A 15,229-nucleotide genomic window follows, 5' to 3' on the forward strand; every position below is an offset into this window, starting at 1 on the left:
CTGAGATGTGAGGTTCTTAGAGCTACCCCCCTACTTTTTTCAATTTCCGCCTGAAGACATACCCACATCTAACTGCCTGTAGCACTGGCCCAGAAGCAAGGATATGCATATTCTTGGTACCATTTGAAAGAAAACACTGTGAAGTTTGTGTAAATGTGAATTGAATGTAGGAGAATATAACACAATAGATCTGGTTTAGATAAAACTTGTGTTTTTTTTCATTGTATTTTCTTTTTATTGTTGTATCATCATCTTTAAAATGAACAAGATAAAACAAACATTCAGATAGGATGATGGGGACAATTTCAGTGAAAAATATAAGAGGGCAACAGTACTTGTGCAAAGTTTCAGAATGATAACTTGAGTGTGCTACATGACATTTATCATGAAGTCACCCAGGTGTCCCAAACAAGTAGCCCAAATGTACCCAAGTTGCCAAATTGGTGAAGGTATACATTTTGAAACAAATAACTATATACAAAATGCCAAAATGGTATTCTAACACCCCCCAAAAAAAAAAAAAAAAAAATGAGAAAAAAATATATGAAGAAAAAAATATATACATTTACAAAATAACATGGGTAACTATTTACACACTTTCAATATTTGGAAGACCCTCAGTCCTCTATCAAAACAAATGTATTTATATAGCCCTTCGTACATCAGCTGATATCTCAAAGTGCTGTACAGAAACCCAGCCTAAAACCCCAAACAGCAAGCAATGCAGGTGTAGAAGCACGGTGGCTAGTAAAAACTCCCTAGAAAGGCCAAAACCTAGGAAGAAACCTAGAGAGGAACCAGGCTATGAGGGGTGGCCAGTCCTTTTCTGGCTGTGCCGGGTGGAGATTATAACAGAACATGGCCGAGATTTTCAAACGTTCATAGATGACCAGCATGGTCAAATAATAATAATCACAGTAGTTGTAGAGGATGCAACAGGACAGCACCTCTAGAGTAAATTTGAACAGTTTAGGGTTCCATAACCGCAGGCAGAACAGTTGAAACTGGAACAGCAGCAAGGGCAGGTGGACTGGGGACAGCAAGGAGTCATCGTGCCAGGTAGTCCTGATGCATGGTCCTATGGCTCAGGTCCTCCGAGAAAGAGAAAATTAGAGAGAGCATACTTAAATTCACACAGGACACCGGATAAGACAGAAGAAGTACTCCAGATATAACAAACTGACCCTAGCCCCCCGCCACAAACTACTGCAGCATAAATACTGGAGGCTGAGACAGGAGGGGTCAGGAGACACTGTGGCCCCATCCGATGAGACCCCCGGACAGGACCAAACAGGAAGGATAGAAATAAACACATATATATATATATATATTTATAGAGTACAGGGAACATAAGGTTGAATATATTATTATAGACCTGCAAGATCTACTGTCTATTTTATATTGTGATATTTCAGCTAGATCTACTGTCTATTATATTATGACAGACCAGCTAGCTCTACTGTCTTTATTATTTATTACTGTCTCCATTTCAATTTGGCCATTGTTGTGGGCCTGCCCTCCCCTCAACATGCCTCAATAGGCTATTTCATGTGGGTTGGGGTGGGGCGGCAGACACACGCATCTGACATTTAATTCACATTACATTTTTACATATTGCTTCTAAAATAAAATAAAAATCACAAATAATATTTTAGATGATTAATTTCAAACAAGGGCATTAACATGAGAAGAACTTACCAGTCCAAATCATGTCCTCTCTGTTCAAAAAATATTCCTCCACTTGGGGATCGCTAAATGAATCATCCTACAACAATCTCTGTCTCACTTTACCGATCAATTTCTTCTAAAATTGTGTGTACACCTGTATATCTAGACTTCGATTTAGCTTTCCCTGACTTAGTCTCCATACTGATTGATATATAAACAGCTGAATCTGCATGTTTACCAAACAATGCAGTGCGTAATATGCGTAGCTCCTTCCGGTATAAAACTTCAATAGCGAATGACTCTCCTTATGCTGGAGTTTACTACATGGGTTGGTCTTCCAACACATAACCATTTGCATATTGCCGTTTACCTCACCTCATTGGCTATCTACCCAGCTAGATTTCAAGACGATCCGTGGTCATATCATTGGTGCACAGTGATGTCATTACTTGTTGTCTTCAAATCGGTTTCTTTCAGTCAATACGTCCCGCGAAATGGCCCATCAGGTTTGGTTGTGTTACAGACAAACCAGTTGATTGCAATGAAACATTCACGGAATTCATGACACAAGCGGTTCACAATTTTTTTTGTGTTAGGCTATAAAAATTGATTTTATCAAACAAAAGATCATTCATTGTGTAACAATGAGCATTGGGATTGCAAACAGACAAAGATCGTCAAAGGTAAACAATTTATTTTAATGCAGTTTGTGATTTTGTTACCCTGTGCTGGTTGAAATAGTTTTTTTATGGGTCTCTATCCTCAGATAATCACATCGTATTCTTTCGCAGTAAATCCTTTTTAAAATCTGACAACGCAGTTGGATTAGCAAGATTCTAGGCTTTCGATACATGTGAGACACCTGTATTTTCATGAATGTTTAATATGACTATTTATGTAGCGATCACCGTATGTTGTGGAATTTCAGCCCGCTACCGGGTTCCGTGCGCAGAGAGGTTAAATTCACACAGGACAACGGATAAGACAGGAGAAGTACTCCAGATATAACAAACTGACCCTAGCCCCCTGACACAAACTACTGCAGCATAAATACTGGAGGCTGAGACAGGAGGGGTCAGGAGACATTGTGGCCCCATCCGATGATACCCCCGGACATGGCCAAACAGGAAGGATATATCCCCACCCACTTTGCCAAAGCACAGCCCCCACACCACTAGAGGAATATCTTCAACCACCAACTTACCATCCTGAGACATGGCCGAGTATAGCCCACAAAGATCTCCGCCACGGCACAACCCAAGAGGGGGCGCCAACCCAGACAGGAAGATCACATCAGTGACTCAACCCACTCAAGTGACACACCCCTACTAGGGACGGCATGAAAGAGCACCAGTAAGCCAGTGACTCAGCCCCTGTAATAGGGTTAGAGGCAGAGAATCCCAGTGGAAAGAGGGGAACCGGCCAGGCAGAGACAGCAAGGGCGGTTTGTTGCTCCAGAGCCTTTCCGTTCACCTTCACACTTCTGGGCCAGACTACACTCAGTCATATGACCCACTGAAGAGATGAGTCTTCAGTAAAGACTTAAAGGCTTAAAGGTTGCCTACATGGGTAGGCAGACCATTCCATACAAATTGAGCTCTATAGGAGAAGGCCATGCCTCCAGCTGTTTGCTTAGAAATGCTAGGGACAATTAGGAGGCCTGCGTCTTGTGACTGTAACGTACGTGTAGGTATGTATGGCAGGACCAAATCAGAGAAATAGGCAGGAGCAAGTCCATGTAATGCTTTGTAGGTTAGCAGTAAAACCTTGAAATCAGCCCTTGCCTTGACAGGAAGCCAGTGTAGGGAGGCTAGCACTGGAGTAATATGATCAAATCTTTTGGTTGTAGTCAGGATTCTAGCAGCCGTATTTAGCACTAACTGAAGTTTATTTAGTGCTTTATCCGGGTAGCCGGAAAGTAGAGCATTGCAGTAGTCTAACCTAGAAGTAACAAAAGCATGGATTAATTTTTCTGCATAATTTTTGGACAGAAAGTTTCTGATTTTTGCAATGTTACATAGATGGAAAAAAGCTGTCCTTGAAACGGTCTTGATATGTTCGTCAAAAGAGAGATCAGGGTCCAGAGTAACGCCGAGGTCCTTCACAGTTTTATTTGAGACGACTGTACAACCATTAAGATTAATTGTCAGATTCAACAGAAGATCTCTTTGTTTCTTGGGACCGAGAACAAGCATCTCTGGTTTGTCCGAGTTTAAAAGTAGAAAGTTTGCAGCCATCCACTTCCTTATGTCTGAAACACAGGCTTCTGGCAAGGGCAATTTTGGGGCTTCATCATGTTTCATTGAAATGTACAGCTGTATGTCATCCGTATAGCAGTGAAAGTTAACATTATGTTTTCGAATGACATCCCCAAGAGGTAAAATATATAGTGAAAACAATAGTGGTCATAAATGGAACCTTGAGGAACACCAAAATTGACAGTTGATTTGTCAGACAAGCCATTCACAGAGACAAACTGATATCTTTCCCACAGATAAGATCTAAACCAGGCCAGAACTTGTCCGTGTAGATCAATTTGGGTTTCCAATCTCTCCAAAAGAATGTGGTGATCGATGGTATCAAAAGCAGCACTAAGGTCGAGGAGCACGAGGACAGATGCAGAGCCTCAGTCTGATGCCATTAAAAGGTAATTTACCACCTTCACAAGTGCAGTCTCCGTGCTATGATGGGGTCTAAAACCAGACTGAAGCATTTCATATACACTGTTTGTTTTCAGGAAGGCAGTGAGTTGCCAACAGCCTTTTCTAAAAATGTTGAGAGGAATGGAAAATTCCATATAGGCCGATAGTTTGTTATATTTTCTGGGTCAAGGTTTGGCTTTTTCAAGAGAGGCTTTATTACTGTCACTTTTAGTGAGTTTGTACCCATCCGGTGGATAGAGAGCCGTTTATTATGTTCAACATAGGAGGGCAAAGCACAGGAAGCAGCTCTTTCAGTAGTTTAGTTGGAATAGGGTCCAGTATGCAGCTTGAAGGTTTAGAGGCCATGATTATTTTCATCATTGTGTCAAGGGATATAGTTCTAAAACACTTAAGCGTCTCTCTTGATCCTAAGTCCTGGCAGAGTTGAGCAGACTCAGGACAACTGAGCTCTGAAGGAATATGCCGATTTAAAGAGTCTGTAATTTGCTTTCTAATAATCATGATCTTTTCCTCAAAGAAGTTCATGAATTTATTACTACTGAAGTGAAAGCCATGCTCACTTGGGGAATGCTGCATTTTAGTTAGCTTTGCGACAATATCAAAAATACATTTAGGATTGTTCTTATTTTCCTCAATTAAGTTGGAAAAATAGGATGATCGAGCAGCAGTAAGGGCTCTTCAATACTGCACGGTACTGCCTTTCCAAGCTAGTCGGAAGACTTCCAGTTTGGTGTGGCGCCATTTCCGTTCCAATTTTCTGGAAGCTTGCTTCAGAGCTCTGGTTGTTTCTGTATACCAGGGAGCTAATTTCTTATGAGAAATGTTTTTCGTTTTTAGGGGTGCAACTGCATCTAGGGTATTGCGCAAGGTTAAATAGAGTTCCTCAGTTAGGTGGTTAACTGATTTTTGTCCTCTGATGAGTCTGGAAGGGCATGAAGGAAAATTTGTGTTGTCTGTGAATTTATAGCACAACTTTTGATGCTCCTTGGTTGGGGTCTGAGCAGATTATTTGTTGCAATTGCAAACGTAATAAAATGGTGGTCCGATAGGCTAGGATTATGAGGAAAAACATTAGGATCCACAACATTTATTCCATGGGACAAAACTAGATCCAGAGTATGACTGTGACAGTGAGTAGGTCCAGAGACATGTTGGACAAAACCCACTGAGTCGATGATGGCTCTGAAAGCCTTTTGGAGTGGGTCTGTGGACTTTTCCATGTGAATATTAAAGTCACCAAAAATTGGAATATTATCTGCTATGACTACATGGACCGATAGGAATTCAGGGAACTCAATGAGGAACGCTGTATATGGCCCAGGAGCCCTGTAAACAGTAGCTATAAAAAGTGATTGAATAGGCTGCATAATTTCATGACTAGAAACTCAAAAGTCGAAAACGTCATTTTTTTTGTAAAATTGAAATTTGCCATCGTAAATGTTAGCAACACCTCCGCCTTTGCCTGGAACCAAAAAGGTTTCTTCAAAGGGTTCTCTTATGGGGACAGTCAAAGAACCCTTTTAGGTTCTAGATAGCACCTTTTTCTTTTCTAAGAGTGCATGATGATATCATGACATGAACAGCCAACAACATAGGAGTTCGCTCAGCTGCAAGGTTCTTACTGGTCCTGAGGGAATGGTATTGCCAGTGGGGCTGGGCGGGGACGCCCAACCGGCCTTTAGTGTGGTCAATCGGAAGAGATCAATATAGGGAAAAGGCCATTACATTTAAGTCATTTAGCAGGCGCCCTCATCCAGAGTGACTTAAAGGAGTATTTAGGGTTAAGTGTCTTGCTCAAGGGTACAGACAGATTTTTCACTTTGTCGGCTCGGGGATTCAAACAAGTGACCTGTCGGTTACTGGCCCAATGTTCTTAGGGGCCGATTCCGACCCGAGTTAAGCATGCATAAATGGAACGTAAGATTTCAGACATCACAGTTTATATGCATCCTACTTAATACACTCCCCTTTCTCTCCAATCCTTACATTTTATGGCTCTCCACAGGAAAGAAGGTAACCAGATACCAACTCTATTACTCCCTTAAGGGGATCTGACCTCACCCCTCACCTCCTGACCTCCAACCCTCCTTCACCTAATCCACAGATATCCATCTGTCTTCCCTATATCAACACATCGCTCTCCTCTCCTCCATCAAACATATTCCAAAGCCTTCTGGCTTTTTACAAACTCTTTCTATTCAAGGCTTTGTCTCTATCATTTATTTAATATCTCAATGTTCAAAGTTTAGCCGATTCCAACAGTACTCTGACCTTTAACTTAAGCATGAGAATAGCATTCTATTCACCCGCTATGCGTTTGGGGTGGAGATAGAATAAATTAAGATGTGGCGGAGATGTCTACAGATAAGCATATTCTGACCTTAATTTAATTCCTTAAATAATGCCACCATCTTAACGCGCAAGGAAACCATTAATCAGTGGTGTACATCAGTGGTGTACTTAAGTAAAAATATTTTAAAGTACTACTTAAGTATTTTTTTTCCCCTGACACCCAAAAGTACTCGTTACATTTTGAATGCTGGACAGGAAAATGGTCCAATTCACACACTTATCAAGTGAAACTCCCCAGTCATCTCTACTACCTCTGATCTAGTGAACTCACTAAACACAAATTATTAGTTTGTAAATTGTTGGAGCGTGCCCCTGACTATCTGTAAAAAAATATATATATTTTTTTTTTTAAACAAATGGTGCTGTCTGGTTTTCTTAATATAAGGAATTTGCTTTTACTTTTAATACTTAAGTAATTTTTTTCAATTACATTTACTTAAAACCAATATATTTAAAACCAAATACTTTTAGACTTTTACTCAAGTAATATTTTACTGGGTGACTTGTCATTTTCTATTACGGTATCTTTACTTTTACTCAAGTTTGACAACTGGGTCCTTTTCCACCAATGCCATTAATAAGGTCTAGGGAACCTACCAGTTGCAAGTTGGAAAAAGCATCTACTTAATTTTTTCCCAATAGAAAAAACACCATTATCCATGCACTGTAAATTAGAACTTGATAAGAGCTAGGTAAATGAGTAATCCATTTGGATAAGTGAATTGTAAATATGAATGACACTTGTTTTAGATATATTTGACCTTATAATCGCCGGAGACAAATGTGAAACCAGTCGTCCGGCAGCAAACTGAATAATAACACATACACTTCCCCACAGTAAAGTTAATGAAATGCTGTGCCATTATGCAGAATTTAAATTGTACAGCCTTTTAACTTGCAGGGATGGGCACTTTCGAATGTCTTAATTATAGGCTCGCCCGACTTTCTCTCTCCTATTTCTATCATGTTAAATATTAGCCACACAGGAGGTTGGTTGCACCTTAATTAGGGAGGACGGACTTGTGGTAATGGCTGGAGCGGAATGAGTAGAATAGTATCAAATACATCAAACACAGTCTGATGCCATTCAGTTCCGTTCCAGCCATTAATATGAGCCGTCCTCCCCTCAGCAGCCTACCCTGATTAGCCACTATCAGTATCGACCGTCAGTAGGCTAATAACCACACATTCAACTGCTAATTTACTGTTAGTTCCTTCAGTTGGTATAGCCTACATTGTTATTCCATTTAATTACATTGTTTCATTTACTACATCTGTAAATGCCGTCATGGCAGCGTGGTTGTTGCTGAGGATCATTAGTAGCAGTTGATGATAAACATTGTTGTGGAGCGGAGTGCAGACCTAGCCGTAACAGTTTGAACCAGACGCATGGCGCTGTATTTGGAACTGAATGTGGCAATTTTCTGAATGAGTCAAACCACCCTTTTTTTCTTTTGAGCGTAAAGGCTCTCCAAACCTGTTTTTTTTATGCTTCATAAATACTTTCCTAAACCTAAATAATATACAAGATCAGAGTATTTTTAATTCTACCAATTGGTGCTGAAACAGAGACAAATATGCATATCTTTAGATGGCTTTCTTTAATTGATCTGAACCCGTTCTCTCGCTTTATTCTAGTCTGTCGACAAAATTCAAACTAAGAAGTACAAAACACTATTGAATAAAAACTCCACTAAAAAATCTGTTGGCCAGCAAGTGGGAGGGTTTTCAGCGGTGGAATGAAATATATTCAGAGTGCCCAAGGTAGAATTATGCGACTGAATAAGGTAAGTCTGAATACCAAATACTGAGAAGTATGTTGGAAAGGTGTATAAAAGGCATACATTTTAAAACTGTAATGGGGCCATGAACCACTAGGCTACCTGCCGCCCCCAGAAGAGGGTCAGCACTAAGCAACTACTCAGCCCTCATAAATCACATGATGCCCTGCCCTGGCAACCTGCAGAAGTTCAACCAACCTGGTCTTATACACTAGACATAACATATTAAATGTAAATCCGGGTACACTCAAATTAATATGATATGTCACGTTTTGGCATGGTTACATAAGACAAAAGGTTACTTAAGATAAAAACGAAAGTAGGGTGGTTGGTTGGCATGTAATGCAAATGTCTACCAACCCAAAGGTTGCGAATCTTATCACAGACAACTTCAGCATTTTAGCAACTACTTACTACTTTTTAGATACTTTGCTAGGGAACCTACCAGTTCCAAGTAGGTAAAAAAAACATATATGTATATAAAACTCAACATGTAAAGTGTTTTCATGAGTTGAAATAAAAGATCCCAGAAATGTTCCATATGCACAAAAAGCTTTTTTCTCTCAAATGTTGTGCACAAATTTCTTTACATCCCTGCTAGTGAGTATTCTCCTTTGCCAAGATAATCCATCTCCCTGGCAGGTGTGGCATATCAAGAAGCTGATTAAACCGCATTAAACAGATGCACCTTGTGCCACTCTAAAATGTGCAGTTTTGACACACAACACAATGCCACAGATGTCAAGTTTTGAGGATGTGTGCAATTGGGCATGCTGACTGCAGAAATGTCCACTACAGCTGTTGCCAAAGAATTGAAGGTCAATTTCTCTACCATAATCTGCCTCTAACATACTTTTAGAGAATTTGATAGTACGTCCAACCGGCCTCACAACAGCAGACCACGTGTAATCACTCCAGCCCAGGACGTCCACACCCGGCTTCTTCATCTGCTGGATCGTCTGAGACCAGCCACCCGGACAGCTGATTAAACTGTGGGTTTGCACAACCAAAGAACTTCTGCACAAACTTTCAGAAACCGTCTCAGGGAAGCTCATCTGCGTGCTCGTCGCCCTCACTAGGGTAGTAAGCAACTTCAGTGGGTACCAACTTCAATGGCCACTGGCACGCTGCAGAAGTGTGCTCTTCACGGATGAAACCCGGTTTCAACTGTACTGGACAAATGGCGTCGTGTGGGCGAGGGGTTTACTGATGTCAACGTTGTGAACAGAGTGCCCAATGGTGGCGGTGGGATATGGTATGGGCAGGCATATGCTACGGACAACAAACACAATTGCATTTTATCAATGGCAATTTGAATGCTCAGAGATACCGTGACGAGATCCTGAGGCCTATTGTCTTGCCATTCATCAGCCGCCATCACCTAATGTTTTAGTATGATAATGCACAGCCCCATGTCACAAGGATCTGTACACAGTTCCTGGAAGTTGAAAATGTCCCAGTTCCATGGCCTGCATACTCACCAGACATGTGACCCATTGAGGATGTTTGGGATGCTATGGATCAATGTGACGACAGCGTGTTCCAGTTCCCGCCAATATCCAACACATTTGCACAGCCATTGAAGAGGAGTGGGACAAGATTCCACAGGCCACAATCAACAGCCTGATCAACTCTTTGAGAAGGAGATGTGTTGCATGAGACAAGTAGTGGTCACACCAGATACTGACTGGTTTTCTGATCCACGCCACACATTTTTTTTAAGGTATCTCTGACCAACAGATATATACTGTATATATATATATATATATATGTAGATATACAGTGCTGTGAAAAAGTATTTTCCCCTTCCTGATTTCTTTTTTTTTGCACATTTGTCACACTTAAATCTTTCAGATCATCAAACTAATTTTAATATTACACAAAGATAACCCAAGTAAACACAAAATGCAGTTTTAAATTAAGGGAAAAAGCTTTCCGAACCTTCATGGCCCTATGTGACAAAGTAATTGCCCCCCCGCTTGTTAAATCGTGAAAAAAATATGGATATGGATTCAAGTCTAGTCTAAGTCCGGACTTGAATCCGATTGAGGTGCTGTGGTGTGACCTTAAGACGGTTCATGCTCGAAAACCTTCCATTGTGGCTGAATTAAAACAATTCTGCAAAGAAGAGTGGGCCAAAATTCCTTCACAGCGGCGTGAAAGACTCATCGCCAGTTATCGCAAACGCTTGATTGCAGTTGTTGCTGCTGAGGGTGGCACTACCAGTTATTAGGTTTAGGGGGCAATTACTTTTTCACATAGGGCCATGACGGTTCGGATCGCTTTTTTTCTCTTAATAAATCAAATAATCACTTAACCCAAGTAAACACAAAATGCAGTTTCTTTATGTAATATTTAAATTGATTTGGTCTGAAACATTTAAGTGTGACAAATGTGCAAAAAAATAAGAAATCAGGAAGGGGGCAAATATTTTTTCACAGCACTGTATATATATCCAGTCATGTGAAATCCATAGATTAGGGCCTAATTAATTTATTTAAATTGACTGATTTCCTTATATGAACTGTAATTCAGTCATATCTTTGAAATTGTTGCATTTATATTTTTGTTCAGTGTACTTACCATGTTTGCTAACCCTTTAACCTAACCCTTTAACCTAACCCTAACTTTAACCCCCAGCCTAGCTAATGTTAGCCACCTTGCTAACATTTGCCACACCAAATTTAAATTTGTAACATGTCATACGTTTTGAAAATTCATATACAGTGGGCAAAAAAGTATTTAGTCAGCCACCAATTGTGCAAGTTCTCCCACTTAAAAAGATGAGAGAGGCCTGTAATTTTAGTCATAGGTACACTTCAACTATGACAGACAAAATAAGGGGGAAAAAATCCAGAAAATTACATTTTAGGATTTTTTATGAATTTATTTGCAAATTATGGTGGAAAATAAGTATTTGGTCAATAACAAAAGTTTATCTCCATTCTTTGTTATATACCCTTTGTTGGCAATGACAGAGGTCAAACGTTTTCTGTAAGTCTTCACAAGGTTTTCACACACTGTTGCTGGTATTTTGGCCCATTCCTCCATGCAGATCTCCTCTAGAGCAGTGATGTTTTGGGGCTGTTGCTGGGCAACATGGACTTTCAACTCCCTCCAAAGATTTTCTATGGGGTTAGGCCACTCCAGGACCTTGAAATGCTTCTGACGAAGCCACTCCTTCATTGCCCGAGCGGTGTGTTTGGGATCATTGTCATGCTGAAAGACCCAACCACGTTTCATCTTCAATGCCCTTGCTGATGGAAGGAGGTTTTCACTCAAAATCTCACGATACATGGCCCCATTCATTCTTTCCTTTACACGGTTCAGTCGTCCTGGTCCCTTTGCAGAAAAACAACCCCAAAGCATGATGTTTCCACCCCATGCTTCACAGTAGGTATGGTGTTCTTTGGATGCAACTCAGCATTCTTTGTCCTCCAAACACGACGAGTTGAGTTTTTACCAAAAAGTTCTATTTTGGTTTCATCTGACCATATAACATTCTCCCAGTCTTCTTCTGGATCATCCAAATGCTCTCTAGCAAATTTCAGACGGGCCTGGACATGTACTGGCTTAAGCAGGGGGACACGTCTGGCACTGCAGGATTTGAGTCCCTGGCGGCGTAGTGTGTTACTGATGGTAGACTTTTTTACTTTGATCCCAACTCTCTGCAGGTCATTCACTAGGTCCCCCGTGTGGTTCTGGGATTTTTGCTCACCGTTCTTGTGATCATTTTGACCCCACGGGGTGAGATCTTGCGTGGAGCCCCAGATCGAGGGAGATTATCAGTGGTCTTGTATGTCTTTCATTTCCTAATAATTGCTCCCACAGTTGATTTCTTCAAACCAAGTTGCTTACCTATTGCAGATTCAGTCTTCCCAGCCTGGTGCAGGTCTACAATTTTGTTTCTGGTGTCCTTTGACAGCTCTTTGATATTGGCCATAGTGGGGTTTGGAGTGTGACTGTTTGAGGTTGTGGACAGGTGTCTTTTATACTGATAACAAGTTCAAACAGGTGCCATTAATACAGGTAACGAGTGGAGGTCAGAGGAGCCTCTTAAAGAAGTTACAGGCCTGTGAGAGCCAGAAATCTTGCTTGTTTGTAGGTGACCAAATACTTATTTTCCACCATAATTTGCAAATAAATTCATTAAAAATCCTACAATGTGATTTTCTGGATTTTTTTCTTATTTTGTCTGTCATAGTGGATGATGGACAACCATGGATGATGGACAACCACAAATTATACATACCATCTGAAACACATCATACTAATTAGAGTCACAGATATACATTTACAATGTTACGTCGACCCCTGACTCCAAATTGGTTCAACCTACTCTCTTTACATAGAACCAAATGCTTGTAGGCCTAACCAAAGCAACTCCGTTTCCATAAGGGTGAGGGATGTACCTTTTACTCATTTACATTTACATTTAAGTCATTTAGCAGACGCTCTTATCCAGAGCGACTTACAAATTGGTGCATACACCTTATGACAACCAGTGGAACAGCCACTTGCATCTAAATCTTGTTGGGGGGGGGAGAGAAGGATTACTTACCCTTACTTACCCTGTCCTAGGTATTCCTTGAAGAGGTGGGGTTTCAGGTGTCTCCGGAAGGTGGTGATTGACTCCGCTGTCCTGGCGTCGTGAGGGAGTTTGTTCCACCATTGGGGGGCCAGAGCAGCGAACAGTTTTGACTGGGCTGAGCGGGAACTGTACTTCCTCAGTGGTAGGGAGGCGAGCAGGCCAGAGGTGGATGAACGCAGTGCCCTTGTTTGGGTGTAGGGCCTGATCAGAGCCTGGAGGTACTGAGGTGCCGTTCCCTCACAGCTCCGTAGGCGAGCACCATGGTCTTGTAGCGGATGCGAGCTTCAACTGGAAGCCAGTGGAGAGAGCGGAGGAGCGGGGTGACGTGAGAGAACTTGGGAAGGTTGAACACCAGACGGGCTGCGGCGTTCTGGATGAGTTGTAGGGGTTTAATGGCACAGGCAGGGAGCCCAGCCAACAGCGAGTTGCAGTAATCAAGACGGGAGATGACAAGTGCCTGGATTAGGACTTGCGCCGCTTCCTACTTCCTACTCAAGACTGTAAATGGTTTCAGTGCCCTCAAGGTTCATGCACCTCACCTGGATCAGGTACTAATTATTTTGCTTACTTAGACACATCCAATGCTTTCACCATGACGCAAAGGAAACCCCTGAGAGCAGTGTGTGTGTGTTTTGCACAATGCCTACTCAGATGTGGAGTGGTTGTTCTGCTTTGCTTAGCTGCCTAGTTCTACTGGTTATTGGGGATGGAAATTAGGTATCTCAGAAGTGTTCATCTCCATGTCTGGACTGCTGGAGTATATAGCAGTCCATTTTCATTGTGTGCTTTTAAGGGAGAGGAAGATCAGATGGATTTTATTTACTTAGTGGAGCTAATTATTCAAGCATGGTGATTTATAAGAACAGATGCTTAAGATAGGGCTGAATAGGCTAATAGCAGGCCTGTGGTGTAATGCTGTATAATGTGTAGGCTATAGTGAAATGTAGGCCACTGTTAGGGCAAACATGGTCTCAAATCACTGATGCAAAAGAGGTGCTGTGCATATCGACTGAGAATATGGCATCATGGGGATCCTCTCCATATTTCAAGGTTCTGAATAAACATTTACAGGCTAGGCTAACACAAGAAAAGTATGGCTACCTGAAAAGAGTTGATGGGCTGTACAGAATCAAACAGCCAAATGAAAAAATGTAGGAAGGTGGGTTGGCTTCATCAAATCAAATTTTATTGGTCACATACATGGTCAGCAGATGTTAATGCGAGGTTAGCAAAATGCTTGTGCTTCTAGTTCCGACAGTGCAGTAATATCTAACAAGTAATCTAGCAATTTCATAACAACTACCTCATGCATACCAATCTAAGTAAAGGGATGGAATAAAAATATGTACATATACAGTTGAAGTCGGACATTTACATACACCATAGCCAAATACATTTAAACTCAGTTTTTCACAATTCCTGACATTTAATCCTAGTAAATGTTCCCTGTCTTAGGTTAGTTAGGATCACCACTTTATTTTAAGAATGTGAAATGTCAGAATAATAGTAGAGGGATTTATTTGATATTTTATTTCTTTCATCACATTCCCAGTGTGTCAGAAGTTTACATACACTCAATTAGTATTTGGCAGAATTGCCTTTAAATCGTTTAACTTGTGTCAAACCAAACATTCCTCCTGACAGAGCTGGTGTAACTGAGTCAGGTTTGTAGGCCTCCTTGCTCGCACACATTTTTTTCAGTTCTGCCCACACATTTTTTGAAGGATTGAGGTCAGGGCTTTGTGATGACCACTCTAATACCTTGACTTTGTTGTCCTTAAGCCATTTTGCCACAAATTGGCTTGGGGTCATTGTCCATTTGGAATACTTATTTGGACCAAGATTTAACTTCCTGACTGATGTCTTGAGATGTTGCGGCATATACAGTTGCAAACCGTAGTTTGTCTTTTTTTATGGCGGTTTTGGAGCAGTGGCTTCTTCCTTGCTGAGCGGCCTTTCAGGTTATGTCGATATAGGACTCGTTTTAATGTGGATATAGATATTCTTGTACCTGTTTCCTCCAGCATCTTCACAAGGTCCTTTGCTGTTGTTCTGGGATTGATTTGCACGTTTTGCATCAAAGTACATTCATCTCTAGGAGACAGAACGCGTCTCCTTCCTGTGCGGTATGACGGCTGCGTGGTCCCATGGTGTTTATACTTGTGTGCTATTGT

The sequence above is a fragment of the Oncorhynchus keta genome, chromosome 10 (assembly GCF_023373465.1).
Source record: "Oncorhynchus keta strain PuntledgeMale-10-30-2019 chromosome 10, Oket_V2, whole genome shotgun sequence".
NCBI lineage: Eukaryota > Metazoa > Chordata > Actinopteri > Salmoniformes > Salmonidae > Oncorhynchus > Oncorhynchus keta.